Source organism: Camarhynchus parvulus, chromosome 4A, assembly GCF_901933205.1.
Source record: "Camarhynchus parvulus chromosome 4A, STF_HiC, whole genome shotgun sequence".
Classification (NCBI taxonomy): domain Eukaryota; kingdom Metazoa; phylum Chordata; class Aves; order Passeriformes; family Thraupidae; genus Camarhynchus; species Camarhynchus parvulus.
The window spans coordinates 14,005,520-14,021,015 of NC_044600.1; positions in this window are offsets into that span (position 1 = coordinate 14,005,520).

Below are 15,496 nucleotides of genomic sequence, written 5' to 3' on the forward strand. Positions count from 1 at the left end.
CAGAGCTGTAGGGCAGAAAGTGAGCAGAGATGTTGAGTAAGAGAAATGCTGGTGTGATGTTTGCCATGGCAGCACATGCCTGGCTAGAATGAAGCATTCAGAATTTGAGTGCAGCATGAGATACGTTACCTGTCCCACAGCCATCCCAGCCCAGGGCATTGAGCAAGGCTCTCATCAGCAGTGTTTATGCCCATTGACACCATCATGCCTGCTCATGTTATCATTTGCTGCTGCTCTCTGAGCTGGTGGGGTTGTAGAGTTTAGCCCTGTTTCTAGGCTGGGTTTTTCTCAGCACAGCTGGAGTGACCATCACTTCTTGGTATTGTGGCCTGTGACTTACAAACAGATGCAAATCTTTTTGTTCTACATGTCAGTGTGTGACAGGTCTAGGCAAGATCTCAGGGTGATTCCAGCCTATTTAAGGAGAGAAGGTACTTGGATTTCATCGATTTTGTTTTTCAGGATGATAATGACTTGATTTTTTTCACATCACTTGGTGTTGGGTTGTATCTCTAGATATTTATAGAATTTGTGCAAGTGGCTGCAAATTCTTACTCGAGGACCCCCAGAGAATGTTGATGTGTTAAGGCCAGTCCAGAGTGCCAGGAAAATGCATTAACAATGAGACTGCAGACAGGATGTTAGAGAGGGGAAGGAGAGCTGTTGGCCACTACAAAAGCTCTGATCCAGCAGCTCCATGAGGATGCTCCATTGGAGCTGCTCTCCAATCTCTCACATTCTCCCCACTGACCAAAACCTCCCACGAGGTTAAGCTGGGCTGCTTCAGCCTGCCCTGTGCAGCAGAGCTCTGATTAAAGCTCTGACTGAGCAAAGGACCTGTGCCCATTGCCAGCCAGCATTTCCCTCTGCAGCAAACACAAACCTGCCCTCTGTCAGACAGTCCCCCTGTGGCCCATCCAACGTGTACTGCAAGGGCAAGGTTTTGTAAGAGAGGAGGAGGAGAGTGAAAACAGAGGGAAGCAAATGTCAACCAGCAAACAGAAGTGGAAACACCTGTGTGGCACTGAGGAACAGCTGTACATCTGCAGCTGCTGCTCCCTCTCTCCATAAGCAGCACATGCTTGTTGCTTTGCTCGAGGTTGACCAGGTTCTCTGTGGGTCTGCAGGATTTAGTTGATGCTATTTAGAAAAGGAGGCTTCTGCACCCTGTGGATTTACTCAGCTTTAATCAGAACTTCTATGGTAAATAGCAGACCTGTAAAAGTTGTATCTGTTTTTTAATTTTATTTCTAGAGAAGAGTTTTGAAAGGAAAGTTTTCTTACTACTTATCCCTAAAATAAACTGCAGATGACTTTTAGAGAATGATATGAGGAATAAATTCTTTTTTTCCTTCTACCTCCAATTACCTTTTAAAAGACCCTACAAGCAATCTTGTTTGTGGAGGATCTACTTAAAGTTATTGTGCTTGTTGGAATCTAAATATGATCTTCATTTCTGGAATTTTTCTTTTTTTTTTAAATAAGATTTTTTTCTCTTAGAAAATGCTGTTCCATTATAACCTAAATGTATTCTAGGGCATTTCCATAACCACTTTGATTAAAATAGTTTATTTGAAAGTAAGCATACATCTTTCTACACGAAGGAAAGGTCCCATTCCTCAATCATATGTAGGCAATTAATTCCTGCTGGAGAGCATCCAGCTTAGAGTATAATTATAAGCAATAGCTAAGAACCATCAAACTCTACTGCATTGAAGCATGAAGGATAGCAAGTATGAGAAGAGAACACAGGTTTTGTAGAGATAGGAAAGCTGAAAATAATTGGCCTGCAAGCTGAGTGCAGATGCCTAAACATGTCATAAACTGTGCAGAGTAGCCCAGTCAAAAAGGAATTAACTGCTGAACTCCAGGCACCACTGCTGATTGTAATAACCAATTCAGAATCAGCCTGACTGTCCCTGCATTTCTTCTTGTTTCTTTCTTTCTTTCTTGTAGTGTAAATTTATTGAATGCCAGCAAGAAGAAATTAACTTAAAGATAAGTAAGTTGGTAAAATTCAGAAAGTTGAAACCTATAGAAATGAATTAATTCTGCCATAATGTGCACAAAGTTAATTAGAAGTTGGGAACATATGGAATAGAGACATTAGGGCATTTAGTTCATATGAAAATAAGCACTGATACAATCTTCTCCAGAAAAGGTAAAAAATTAAATGCAGGAAACGTTTTAAAAAAATAAAAAATAAAGGTCAATCCTGTATTACAATGATAAGGAACAGAGTGATCTTTTGTAAAATATATAAATATATTGTTGGCAGTGACTTCTTCCCTTTTTGTTTGCCAAGTCTTATGACAGTGTACATAAAACCAACTGTAAAAAAAATCTTATAATTAGAGTACCCATCGCCTTGCATTAAAAGTTGGTACAAAAAATAAATGCCTTTAGTGGATAGCACTTAACTCCAGCTGACAGTAGGCTCAAGCCCACGTTTTACTCATAGCTTTGGTGCTGGTGACGTCAGTGACTTTTGTACAAGGCCAGCAGGGTTGGCCCCGAGTCGTGTTTGCTCAGAGGGAATAGACATAAAAACTCTACCTGTAAGGATAGTTACAGTATAATCCAAGTAAAATCTCTGAACTTCCTGTTGAAGAAAGGAATTGTCTTTCCTATGAAGGAATCATGTTCAAAGACCCTTTTATATCTGTGTGCTGAAATAGACCCAAGTGTAACCTCCTGTGTTCATTGTGCATACCCTGGGTAAAGCTCTGCTGTATTGGAATTCCTTGGGCTGGCACATCCCCAGGCTCTGACAGCACCCTCAGCTCAGGAGGAAACACACTCTGCATTGCACTGCAGTGATTTGTCACAAGAAAATGCCCCTTTCTGAAATCCTGCAACTACTAACCGGGCACAGGGTGTGCTTTTCTGAACGTGGTCACTGCCAAGAAAATCCTACACTGCCCCGTGGTCCCTACTGGGAAATAACCAGAGAAAGGCAGGAAAGGAAAAAAAAACCACATGATCTTGCTCTGTCTTACTGACTTAACTTTGGAATAGCTCTGTTGAAAGACCCCTTTTGCTGCCATAGTATATCAAAAAGAAAAAGACTTGCTTGTAGAAACCTCTCCTCTGCCTGTTAACACGTTAGAATGGGCACCTCAGGGGGCTGCTGGAGTTTGTGAGCTGCAGTTTGCTCCGCTTCACCACACACCTGCAGCTCCCCAGTGCAGGCAGCTCCTGGAGCAGAGCTCAGCCACCTTCCAGCTGGCTGTGTGCCACCAGCCTTGTGTGCAGGGCTGCCTGCCTTAAAATGCTTCGCAGGCAGATTTCAGACCCTCTTTCCTTTTTTTACCTTGCTATAAAAGTCAACAGAAGGATCTGCTCTCAGCCTTCAAGCATCAGCATCAAGCTTTGCAACAGTTTCTGTTTTGAGAATATGTCTTTATTCACTTCTCCTCTTGATTGTCTCTAATTATTCCAGGCTTACCTTTAAAATACTTTGCATTCAGTAGCACATTTTCAGTGCCATTTATTTACTGGTTTTTTACCATTTAAATAAAAGCAGGAGAAACAACCATGGCAATTAACAGCAAGTATTGTTTCTCTAAGACAATCCTTGTAATGAGTATGCTAATTTCCCACAAATATGACCAAAACTATATTAGCAACCAGTATTACCATATGCTTCTGGAAAGAAAATAATCATCAAATTGTTTAAGAGTCTCCTAGGAAAGGAGAATAGAAGATCTGATTTAAGACAATATCATGTCTTGAGAAAATTACACTGTGTCCCTGTCATATTTTTATCTATTATGGTGCTGTCTGCTGATGCATTTCCATTTGAAGAGTGTTATAATTTATCATGGAAGCAGAGGTCTATTGAATTGAGGCTAGTTAAGTGCCAGGAAACAGAACATCAGAATTTGCTGAATGTGGGACAGAAAGTTGACCCCTAGATAAAGGTGGAGTCAGTCCTGTCAGAACTATTTGTATGGTATTATCAACCCTAGACACAAGTTGTGGAGCTTTTCTCTCTTTTTGGCAAGCAAATTGGGACAGAAATTATTTGATAAGGTTTTTTAAAAAGCATCACTGCAGTATGTTCTTTCTCTACTTTTCTATATTGAAATGCAGCCCAAATTTGCTTGTCATTGCTTCATGTTAAAAAATCCAGGCTCTGTCCAAAGGAGATATCATCAGAGTTGGCACAAACATCCTTCTGGGCTTCTGTAGCCTGGATAATCTTAGATATTTTCTGCTGATTCAGGTTCTCATGATGATAATTTCATCTTTTCACACTGTGGAAACACACACATTTGTCATCTAATGTATGGAGTGTAAAGACAAGCAATGCAGCGATGCCATATGCTGAGGAATCAATGTGGAAGGAATTTGGAAAATTGTAGCTTGATTTAAAAAGAGGAGGTCCTTTCTAGGCACTTGGGCCCTCCAAAGTCCAGGTATTTCCCATCAAATGGGTGGGCTGGGAAATGTTATCCTGTTTGATGGGCACTGGTTTTTCAGATTTCATAGGAATTCTCTGCTGTTCCAAGATTTTCAGTTTCTTTGCTTTACTGCTTAGAGCAAGTTGCTCCCTTAGTGGCATTAACATTGTGGCTAAGGAAGCCTAGAGGAACAAGCGAGGCAGAATCTAAATATATAAAATATCCTTTGGTTGTGTCAGCAACTTCAGCTCTTCTTTTCTTAAAGGTAAATAAGACTTTCTTGCAGAGACCAACCAAAGAAACAGCATAGAACATAAACTTCTGAGAAAAAGCTCATAAAACCAGTCTGCAATCCTGTTCTTTGTGTGGCTACTCAAGCAGAATATTTTCTAGCCTTTTGTTCCTGTGAAACTCCATTACCTATGCTGAAAACTTGGAAATTCCCTCTGGATCAGGGTGGGGAGTATTCTTTCATATTATTTGATTTTTCTGCAGTAAGAACTTAAAAGAAAAATAGAATGTACTGCAGGTCCCTAAGAGTCAAAAAAACCAAAAAAAAAAAGTGTATTAAAACTGCATGAACACTTGTATGAAAAATATCCCTTCACTATGGTAGGATAGAAAAGGTTTATTAATTCTGGTTTATTTTGTGCACTTTGAATCTTAATGTTCCCCAAAGTTCTCCAAGATCAGGTTTTTCTATTTTCCTAATGAAGCAGTTTGACATTTCACATGAAGCCCATGGTGTTTAGCATAGGAATGTCTTAAGCAGTAATACTGAAATATTAAAAATCAAATGAACAAAGTTTTCTCCCAAGCAATGGTTAAATTTTAAAAATTTGGTCTGATTTTTTTTTTCATGAAAATTGTATTTATCCAGTTAATTAATTGTATTTATCAGATACACATCTTTCTAAAAATCCATGAGTTTAGTCCATAGACTAAAGGAAACAGATAAAAAGATAATTTAGCAGTTTTAGCAGTTTTATTAGCAGTTACTTGATAGTAAAAAAAAAAAAAAAAAAAAACTAGAGTTTGGCAACATTTTCTTGCATTAATATGGTCTAAAGATTCGGGTTAAATATGAATTCAACACCCATGTTGATGAAGGTCTGCCATGAGCCACAGCTATTTCTGAACAGTTCCCTGTGGTAGCTCATCTCTGACTCATTTAAGAGTTCTTTCACTTGTGTGACACATGGTTGTGTGTAATTATGTCTTTCTTTTTCCTATTTGAGGAGTTTTTGACACTTGTGTTTTAAGCCAATGACATTTCCATGAGCTCCAGCTCTCTGATACCACACTGACTTCAAGTCACTGTGGATCAGCTGAGCTGACTATGGAGAATATGTGAGAAATCATCCCATGAACTTTTTCCAAATCAGAGGTTCAGGGCATTGTCTTCTGGGTAAAAGAACATACTGTTAAAATATTGCTTTCCAAACTCTGGTATTGGTGCTGATTTTAACTGCTAAAACAGCTAATTTTCAGTTTCTCCCCCAAAAGATCTAATATAATAAAATTTCTTTTACTCCATAATAAATACAAAAAGAAAACTGCATTCTCTATAAATAGAGTCCACAAAGAAAGATTGCAAATCTTTTAATTACAAAGATATTATAGGAGGCAATTCCACTGGATTAAGGCAGCGGCTGTACGATGGTTTGCTCAATTATACTGATTTGGTAAAATAACATAAAATAACACTCTCCTTCTTGAATTGAAGTGTGATTGTGCTGAAAATACTTTGTAACAAATAAATCAAGCCTCGATTCCCTCTCTGAGAATTTGTGGTGGATATGAGCACACCAACAACAGTCCAAACTTATAATTTGATTCCGCAAACTGCTTTTAGATATGAGCAAAGTGTGCAAAACTGGTGTGCTGCATTGTCCTAGGCAGTTTAACTTCATTTTGGAAAATGAATTTATGATAATATAGCAGCAAACCATTATGCATTTGACCTTATTAAGCTGGAGTAGAATCAAATTGTATACTATTGACCTTCACCTTGGCTCACTGTGTAGATGAATGAAAATAATTGCACTAGTGAAAATAATCAAATGGCTGCACAGAGCCTGCAGATTGAATGGACTTTGGCTCAGTGCTATTAGGAATGCTTTAGCCTATAGAAATGGAGTTTTGTAATTAATGAAGAACAAGGACTGGGAAAAAAAATAGTACTCTGCCAGCTGCCTTTAAGCAAAAGTGGACGGCTGCAGTTGGATTAGCATGTAGTTATAACTACTGAGATTGCTTTTAAAGGCTGAAACAGAAGAAATGCATGGCAGGGTGGAGATGGAAATTCTGGCTTGAGACCTAGAATGAGGTGTGTTTGTAACCCAAATTAGACAAGTAACTAAGGAATCCCTAACTATTGCTCCAATTAAGAAAATTGAACTACTGAGACTTGCGGCTTATGTGACTTTCATGCAAATTTGTCTCAGGCGTTGTAAAAAAAAAAGCCAAAAAGCTGGAAAGATGCCTTTTCTGAGGTCAATGAAAATATCCCAATCTTCATTTTGGACAAAAAACATATTTGCAATTGATGCTGCTGGGCAGTGGAACAGTTTATGGTGACTTAGGTGGAAGGACTCGCAGTTCTTCCTGTTCCAGAGCCACTAAACCTGCAGCTCCAAGTCCCAGCAACTCAGTTTCAGGGACTGGCATTTAAGTGGCACAGTCTCCTGAGGCCAATTGAGGCTTGATTTAAACTTCTTATTTAACAAAAATAATATATTGCATGGTTGTAGGGGTTTTTCCTCCTCCAATTGATATTTTTTTCTTCCAGAAGGGATAAAGAGTTAAGTCCTGCTTTGTCCTATTAATTTAATTAGTATTGGATTGATGTAATTGAGAACAGAATTTGTCCTGTGCTACTTAAATTAAATGAGAGCTCCATCAGGCTGATTTTTTCATATTACAGTGCATCTTCATTACAACATCATTTAATTCCCTCAGAGATTTCAACCCTTTATTTCTTTTCTCATGCAGAGCATCCCTCTGTTACCACCAGTCAGGTAGGGCATTTCACTCCTTCCTTCACAGAATTTGGCTACTCAGAAAAAATATAGAAAAAAGGGGTCAACCTTGATGGAGATGTCACACTGTGGTTTTAATATTAATGCTACAAGACTTCATTGACAAGTTTTCCTGACTAACAGAAGCATGCTGGGAATACTTTCTGTGCCATTCTGTGCCTAGTGCCCAGCTGTTAGCATGAAAGGGGCACACACTGGCTCTACAGCCAAGGCACAGTTGGCCTCCTTTGCTCAAGTGGTTTCATGCCAAACACATGAAGTTTTAATTATAAGCAGTCTGAAATATTTATGCTGTCTGAATTTCCTCATTCTTGTACAGAAACAAGATAAAAGTTCTTTTGAAATTTGATGATTGAAAGTATTTGACACCAACACTGCGCAGTGGTGGTGCCTAATTAATTAGAGTTAGTAATTATGTTGTTGGGTTTTCTATTATTGTATTTTGTGCTTAGTGATACCTTAATCCGAGAAGGGTAATTGCTCAGACATGGAAGCAATGATCCTCCCCTGCTTCTTCCATACATCTCTTCTTCATTCAAAGAGACAGCTTGGTCCAGTGTGGAAATGGGCACCACTGCCCGTGGGTGCTTCTTGGAAAGAGACCCACAGCTCTGAGTGCATCACCTCAGCATCCCTCCCAGTGCTCCTGGTTGATGATACATTTACCATCTAAGATCCTGCTCTGCGCTTCAACACTCACAGTTTATAGACTTACAGGCTTAGCTAAGCTCTCATCTTTTTTAATACTACGCTGGCACCATGACACTGTGGTTACCTTGGTAAAAAGTCTTTGTGGTTAGCAGGACACCCACCAGAGACAGGACCTGGGGTTATGCCCTGATGAAGCTCTCCTGTGTGCCAAAGCAGCTGAGACTCATTGGCTAGAAGGGGTGAAAAGAGAAGATTATATCCTGGAGCTGACCAGGAGACAAGACATGCATTCTGCACCAACACACACTTTGTGGTCTGGGGACCTGATGGCAATATGAAGGTTGGAAACATCTTCTCCCCTTTCTAGAGAAATAACTAACAATTTGAGTGATGTGTATGTGTGCACACAAAAATACTTCTGTGCATAAATGTCCATGCAAATTCTCTTTTCCTGGTTTGCTTTGAATGAGCCAACTCTCTTAGGGACTGAGGGCTTTAAGTCTGTCTGGATCAGACCCTGCATAGAAACTAAATGAAAGAAAATCTTAGGTGCACAGATCGTTATAAATTCAGCAGGACTCTTGAGAAGTGTTATTGAAGTTATGCACTCAGCTTCTTTCATGTGTTTGAACTCTCATCTTTACAGTTGCTCTGATTTTCAGAACAGGTACCATCAGCTGAAAAGTGATTTTTCTTCACTTTTTCCCTCTTATGGCATGTTCTTAGTCCAAGAGAATGAATCAGTGCTTCCTGATGGAATGCAAAAATATGATGAGTAACAGGAGATTGTTGGAAAGAACAGATAAGCTTAGAGATGGAATTTTAAAATAAGAAATAAATAAATAAATCCAGAAACATGGATACATGTGTAAACTAACACTGACTTATCTAATTCTGAACTGCAGCTTCTGCAAAATGGAGAATCTGCCACTCTGCAATTAACTAAGTTCAATAACAATTCCATTTTCTGTCCTTCATTAAAGTAACATCAGAAAAAGTGTCTACACTGCAGACTCAAGTGTACTGTAGCCATATCTGGGTTTTAAATGAGCTGCCTTGGATACTGGGAGTCCTTGCCAAGGTCAGGTTAAATTAATCTTCCTGATCTTCACTTTGTCATGGCTATGCAGTTCTCATTACCCAGACTAGCTCATACAGTATTAACTTAGGTATCTTCTAACTACACTGTTTTCCACACTGCATGTATTTATATATAAAATCAGTGTACTTTTTTCAGTCAGCCAAGAACAATCCAGTTGCTCACAGAACAGTCCAGTTAAAATTCCTGTCCTTGCAAGTCCCATAACACTTCTTGCCCACCTTAGACCCAAGCTGCATGCAGCAGGCATTTTTATCAGGTCTCCTCAGAAGCTGCTGCCTTAGAAGCAGAGGTGTGCTGCAGGGCTTTTTGTGGGTTTTTTGTTTGTTTATTTGTTTTTCAGGGGGTTTTTGCTTGTTTTTTGTTTGTTTGTTTGTTTTTCTGATCACTGTTTCGGGACTGCCTGCCCCTCACAGCAGAACATCTCCTTCATTCCCTTGTACTCCAGGTCTCCTGTAGATTGCAGGATTTGATAATCTCCTTCCCAACCTGCCACACGACTTGCACAAGCTCTGATCTTGGATGTCCTTGGATGTCCACGGATGTCCACTGTCAAAATGGACAGACTGCTTGACAACCCACTTGATTAGTGTGGATGTGAGCATTTTAATTTGGAAAGGGAAAGAAGAACAGTGTTTAGAAATTCACTTCTAGATACTGTTCACTGTCTGAAAGGCTAAAATATTGAGCAGTGAACTGGTGAAATAAAAATTGAATATTTCAGTGAGCATGAAACAATAGGAACAAGGAGGAAAATACCAGCAAAAAATACCAGTAAATATGGTTCACCATTAGCATGTGTTAAAAAAATATGATTTTACCCTCATAAGAAACATTTACACAGTACATAACCAACTGCAATGCCTCAATATAAAGAATAATTTCTGCACTGTGGCTTTGCTTGACATAACACTGCCTGAAAAACTATCTGTGCAACTGGGTGATCAATTCCACCTGTGATTATTTGATGATTTCTTTGTTTCACAAGGCCTTTATCTCTTAGGCTCTTTCTCCCAACAAAAAAGTGCTTTTTTAGTGCTAATTAAGTAATTTTTGTTTTATTACTGTCAAACATTGTATCCTTTTTAGTTAAACAGAAATAGCAGCATTGTTGGAAAAAGCTTTAAAATTGCCATTATCTCTTTTCCACCAAAGAGATTCAGAGGACCAATTAATGATACACTTCACTCTAATAAAAAATGTTGCTTTATAGTTTCATAGAAAACCTACCCAATCCAAAGCTGTGAACCCAATTGACTGGGGGAGGATAGAAATTAATCAGAGGATGTGAAGAAACATTTATAAGGTCTATAAGTAATGTCATAGACATAACCTTGCATAGGTTGAGCATCTGACTGAAAGAAGTCCTGCACCTCTTGGATGAATAATCAGAATGTTCTTATTTCCTGACACAGGTCTTGATGCAACTTTCCTCCTTATTTTAGTTGGTTTTCTCTAAAATGAGTTCCAGTCTTTTCATTTAGCTCCCAAATAATAATTTAAAGCCTTGTGGAGCTTGATAAGTATGATTCTCTGTGGCTAGAAGTCCATTCTTGATGACCTTGCCTGCAAGTTATGGTCTAGAGTTAGAGCCTTGCAGGTAGGAAGCCCAATTAGAGGGTTTCCTAAAGGGCTTGATGTGCTTGAGTGCCCCACAGTGTGAAAAGTCTGGTCCTTCCTGTGGTGCTCAATCCTTCAGAGTGTTCTTTTGGGGAAGGAAGAGCAACACATCAAGGAAATGATGCTGACCTTCTGCCTTGCAGGCAACCTCAGAGACAGCAGGCTCAGTAGGAGAGTGGATCCTCAAGGTGCAGAAACACATCCCTTAACAAGACTTAAGGCATTAAGTGCCCCCTCACAGTCATTATCTATGCCCAGATGTTCAGCCTCTTTTTAAATTAAAAAATTCCATTTGCTAATTCCATTTGCTATAAGTAGCTGTTTGAGTCTTGCAGACTGCAATATTTTGTCAAATTCATGGATTTGTAACACAAAAATATGCTTGATAATGCCTTTCATTCAGTTTTCTTATATTCCACAAAGCTGCCACAATAAGGCACAGTAAAACATGATGCATTGCTTCTTCCTGTACATTGGTGTGAAAGCAGAATGCAATGAATAGAAAAGACACTGAAAGCAAGATCATTGCGAAAAAGCTCATAATTTCTTATAGTGGTTTTTTTTCTGTAAAGATTCATAGAATTTTCATTTTTAATATCTAAATAACTCAAAGACTTTTTCTATCCTCCATTTTTCTATTTCTAATTTTTGAGAGCTCTTCTGTTTGAACAATGCCTGATGATCTGTGCTGCTTCATCCCTTCAGGCCATCAGCTGTGGGTGTAGTGCCTTACACTTTTCCAGAGGGATCACTGGGAGACATTTTTCACACTTCAATCTGTGCTGCTGCATTAGTATAGCAGAGGTATAGGGCCAGCAAGCAGAAGTTTTTTAAATGAACACCCGATATAAAATAATTTTAGATCATAGTGCATTTGGGTCGTGGTCTGCAAAGCTGCACTTGATTTGAAATGGTCACCTTCTGATAAAAACCTCCTTATCCTGCTCATTATATTTCCACTTCCAATGCAGGGTGCACAGAATATAACCTCAGGCTGTGCAGTTTTGGATAGGGCTTCTATGATACCTCCTACTTTGCCATCTGCACTTACTCCTTTTTATGGAGGGCAGTGCCACAGGAAGAACCTCTGTGTGTTTTGGGTTGTGGTTTTCTAACAATATTTCAGAACAGTCTTGATTCTGACACTTATAAATGAAATCTAGTTTATATTCAATTCAAAATACTACTCCTTTCTGCTCTCTTCATGCTCATGGATATCTGCTTATGGGGAGAAGTATCCTACCCCTAGAAAATCCATACTGATCTCAGGAGAAGAACCCAAGAGGTGACATATTCACAGAACAACTGCAGAGGATTTTGAGAGGTCTCCCCATTTTGCAGTACTTCATCTCCCCATTCATGCAGTACTGACATCATTCAGATGTAGTAGAGAAATCATTTTTTACCAAAACACACTGATCAATCAAACTCTCAGGAGAAGCAGTGTGGTTATATATAGTTTCACCCATTACCCAAAATCTGGGATGTAGATTTCTATGTTCCTTGGAAGGAAATGTTTTATTTCTAGAAGATCAATTACATATATTTTATGACATTTATGGTGACTTAGAGGTATTTTGTTTTGTTTTATTTAAACAACAGCCCTCCTCCAATACTAGAAAAATGACATCCTGATTCCCTGTGGTCACACAGGATCAATATTCACCAGGCATTGCATCAGAATTTAGCATATTTTTTCAAGTGCTGCATGTAAACTGAATGTGCCAGCAGAATTGATTTAAGGCCACCTATCAACACATAAACTTTTACATTCATGTGTAAGACATATCACACAGTCTCATATCTGATACATCATGAACTGTGTTGTTTTTCTGTGGCTTGTTTTCTAGTCACAAAGGAGCACAGCTGTCAAACCAACTAAAATTAAACTCTCCCTGGCATTTTAATTTCTCAGCTTTGTAACCTGGCAATTAAGTGTTAACCTGCCTGGCTTAGGATTGTGTTACATCACTCACAAAAGGCTGAAACATGTTAGATTTACTCATTTCTACAACCAATTACCAGGCATCTCATTCACACACAGCTTCTATTCTCAGCCATTACATGGTTCATTTCATAGAAGACTGCATTTGTGTTGCTGTGTTTATACTTTGTTTTGCCTATGGATAGGGAGAAATGTTGTTCTGCTGAGTGCTTTCTCATCCTGTCCTTAGCAGATTGCATATGCCTCCATAATTTATTTGAAACAAACAAACAAAGGTAACAAAACAAACAAACAAGCAAACAAAAGCCCCCCAAACCCCCAAACCACAAAATAAAGTTACTGGTGCTTTCAGAATACCTTGAGGAGTTGTTATCTCCAGCAGCAGAAGCTGTGGTATCCAGTGTCTGCTATTAATATGCATATGCCAAAACTAAAAGGGAAAACCCACAAATGTTTGTCAAAGCTGTGAATTATTTCAAGATGCTATCCTGTCCTACCACCTGGAATATAGAACTTGGATCTTCTCATCATCCCAAGAACAACTTAAAACATCTTCCCTGGTCAGGGCCCTCCTCTAGAATGATGGCTATGGCACAGGATCTTCTTTCTGCAAACCTGGACTTTGCATGGCAGACTTAGATGGGAGAGAAATACCTTTTGTAGTGGTTTTTTTTGGGGGTATTATTAATATTTGGCATACCTAAAAATCCCTCACCATTACCATGTGAGATGGCACTCACAAAGACATCTGTACATGTATTATCTCAGCCCTCTGGTGGATGCAGATGATGCAAGGGATGGGCCCAAATCAAAGCAGTACTGAGAACAAGATGTGTGTGCTCCCAGTGGAGCACCACAGCCAGGGCTGAAAAATGAGTTCAGAGCCTTCCTTATCACAGAAATGGAAGTGTGAGGACTTATACTTCATTTTAGAAATAGTCGTGGATGCCTGGTGAGATACTAGGAATAGGAAAGGAATAGGAATAGGAATAGGATAAGAAAACTTCTGGATGCTTAAGTGGCAAAATGAAGGTTTATTGCTCCTATTGCTGACATTTGATTTTGAACATCTGAAGAGTTTAGACTAAGCTTAAAGAATGAAGCCTTGACTACTTTGGGTTCACCACTCCAGATCTCAGTCCTGCATTCCACTGCCAAGCTTCTGCTGAGATCACTGAGATTTTCTTGGGCATAAAGAATGCAAGACCAAGTTGAAAAGAAATATTTTAACAGAATCACTGTGAGACTTTTATAAAATATGTTTTCTTTGTTTCAACCTAATGCCTGAATTCTCTACTTCCTTGATCCTCACTACTTATGAAAAATGAATCAGATTCATTTGCAGTGTTGAGCACTTCCAAGAGATTTTATTACACATTTTTATGTGCAAGGGCCATTTTTGAAGAAAATATGTGCTCTCATGTTTAGTGCCCACTTTAGTTTCTCTTCCTGGCAGTTACAACAATTATTTACCATAGTTTTCCAGACTGTGCTTAGAAAAGAGGCAATAAAAACACAAGGTGAGATCCTGACTGCATTAAAATAGAAAAGAACTCTGCTACTGATTTCTGCATAGACTCTGTCTTCACAGCACACTTTTCTTTGATTCTTGCTAGTGCAAAGTGTTTTGTGTGCAGTCAACTCATTCAAAAGCCTAATTCTCTTCTGAGGTCCTCTTCATGAGCAGTTACAGGTCCTTAAAAAATCAGATTTTAAAAGCAACACAAAGCACACCCCAAAGAAAATAAGAAAACACTTATTTGTGTTAAACAGCTCTTGAAATACTTTAAATGCGGCACTTTTCAAGGTAGCAGGAATTCAATATTCAGTCCTAAGGGAATTTGACTCATGCAGCCTTGGTAAGACTATTTATCTGCAAATTCTTTGTGGCTACTCCATGGTCAGGGAAGTTTTTGACTTTGCTGCACATCATATTAAGCTGCATTGTACCTCCAAATCACTGGCATATTACCACAGGTGTTGCCAAAGAATGGCTGCAATTCCAGTGGATGTCAGTCCCAACAGACATCACCACCACATGCAGCAACAAACAGCAGAGCATGTTCTACATGAGCAGAGAGAAGCCTGGCCCTCAAGAGAATAGGGTCATTAACCCAGATTACAAAATATATGAGAAATTATGGTACCATGAGGAGGCACAGATCCAGAATTTTTGGTTCTGTTCAAGAAATTTAAATATTTCAATTCAATTATTCCAAAATCTCACCCCACTAGTCTTGCTTTTAACGCATTCTTAATTAATTTGGTATTTGTAATATTATCATCTTATGAAAATATAGGAAAAAAAAGGTGGAAAGCTGCCACTAAGTCTTAGGACATCTGACTCTGTAAATTGACTCACATGACTTAACAGAACTATCCAGAATAACTCAGCTTTCCTGCTTAATTCAGTGTAGTCACTCCTTCACTTCTCTGTCTATGAGGGTTCAGATGCAGCCTACTCTCATCAGTGAGATTTCATGTTGCTAAATTTAAGTCATAAACATAATTACTTTGTATTTTAATAACCTTTTGCAGGCAGACTTATGTAGGGATAGTTTCAGACATCACCATACATGATGTGCATTAGATTTCTTGCCTTTTCTCAGTGATCACCAAGTTGCTGGCAGGCAATAGTTTCAGATAATTCCCATCTAATGGTTTGATATCATATAAAGAACAAAGGAAAGTTGTAATGAATCACAAAAGACATTTTCATTATCACAGAATAAAC